Below are 2,085 nucleotides of genomic sequence, written 5' to 3'. Positions count from 1 at the left end.
CTGGTTTTGTTGTGATAGTGATTGCAGAGTAGACAGTGTTGAGACTCGTCCTGGAACGTAACTTTAGCCTAAGATGGTCTGTAACAATCCTCTGTTGTGATTAATTCGTTGCCCCAGCTCAGGAATGAAGAGGGTTCATTTCCGTCTGCATCATTGCTTTTCAACCTGTGTGGCGGTTCGCACTTGTGCGAATCAAAAAAATTTCAGTGCGAATGACGAAGGTGGTGCGAATGAAAATCGGGAGTAATTGTTAATTTTTCTGACGTGGAATAACTCAAATAAACCTAATATGAAATTTAGGGTCAGTGTAACTTTTGTAGTTGTGAGTTTCTTTGCTCTTCTCATATAGCCTGCTCGCGAGACAGAAGTCGGAGCAACGTAAGGTAGCGAGCTTTAATGTGCCTATACTTTCCTTTGTCGTTTTCACCTTATGTTCCAAGAGATAAGGCAAAAGCGTGGGTTTGCTGGTCTGCATCATTGAGGTGAGAAAGAACTGCAAGGTTATGGAGCTAACATCTCACCCCTGCTTAGGCTCCTGGTGGAAAGTCGTGGATATCAGGACCATGAACAGCAACCTAGGCTACTGATCGAGAAGCTGGACGTTCCGCCATTAGGCTATTAGCTAATATTCTGATGCGGCGTAACTACTCCGGTCATTTCATCATAGTGTCCTATATGGTGTCGACACAAGCAAATCGCACGGTTCAATGAAATTGTATCACGTCACAGTTTCCATTTGGCTACAGGCAATTTGACGGTGATTTTTGACCGACTTGCCGAGCATCAAATTTGATAAAACGGGTATCAATCGAAAGCTGCCGCCGTACTGATTACGAAAATATAAATTTTATTCCGCTCGCGGCCCTGGAACTCCCACAATCAGCCTCTAATTTTTCATTGTTATGGAGATTGGCATTGGGACGCAACAATGCTGTCTAGCGAAACGAGACAGGTGCTCGAGAAAAAGGGAGCCAGACAGTATTGTTGCGTCTGTCGTTTCGCCAGACAGCATTGTTGCGTCCCAATGCCAATCTCCATAACAATGAAAAATTAGAGGCTGATTGTGGGGGTTCCAGGGCCGCGAGCGGAATAAAATTTATATTTTCGTAATCAGTACGGCGGCAGCTTTCGATTGATACCCGTTTTATCAAATTTGATGCTCGGCAAGTCGGTCAAAAATCACCGTCAAATTGCCTGTAGCCAAATGGAAACTGTGACGTGATACAATTTCATTGAACCGTGCGATTTGCTTGTGTCGACACCATATAGGACACTATGATTTCATGACAAACATCTGTGCAATCATGGAATACATGCTGATCCAAATCTCGCTGAAAGTTGGCCTCTGGTATCTGGCTCCAACCATAAGATAAGATTCGATTCGTCAGACGATGAATTCACTTTGACTTTCGAAGACAATAGCTTCATGATAAAATACCAAGTAAATCCAATGGTAAACCTCCCAGGTCGTACAATTTACAATTGTACATGGCATTCACTCGCATTGCAGCCAGCAACCGCGTCCTGCTCATCTGGTCGAAATCGTTCTGCAGCAATCGATGTCACTGAAGCGTGAATCACGTGACCGGCATAACATCGAAAAACTGACGGGTGCGGTTCCCAGCATCAACACATTATCATCGATCGCCTTAGTTTCGCATTCGTCTACGAGTTGGCCAGAGGGGGAGAAATTCTTTATTTACGAAAAAGTAGCATTAGTATACTTAACACAAATAAGACCAACGATTTGCACTGGGCTAATTGTTACGTAGGTGCTAGAATTTTACTTGCAAGTCTTCTCGATCGTTTGAGCAAAACGCTCCCCCGCACAGCTTCGTAACGCCGTACCGTTATGTACGTATACGCGGCTCATCGTGGACGCAAATGATTAGGCTTGAGCAATATAGCAAAATTTATTTACTATTTATTAGGTTTTCTACTACTTGATGCAATACTATTCTATAGACTTTTACCAAAGGTTGTAATTTGTTGATTCAACTCTTGCATATATTTCATTCTAATCATTTATAGCCTATATTTCAGTTGGTAGTATTTTTGGTTAATACGCCAATACTGTTCGAGTGG

The sequence above is a fragment of the Botryllus schlosseri genome, chromosome 6 (genome assembly GCF_051294905.1).
Source record: "Botryllus schlosseri isolate E-star chromosome 6, Bs_hap1, whole genome shotgun sequence".
Classification (NCBI taxonomy): Eukaryota; Metazoa; Chordata; class Ascidiacea; order Stolidobranchia; family Styelidae; genus Botryllus; species Botryllus schlosseri.
This window is presented reverse-complemented; position numbering follows the sequence as displayed.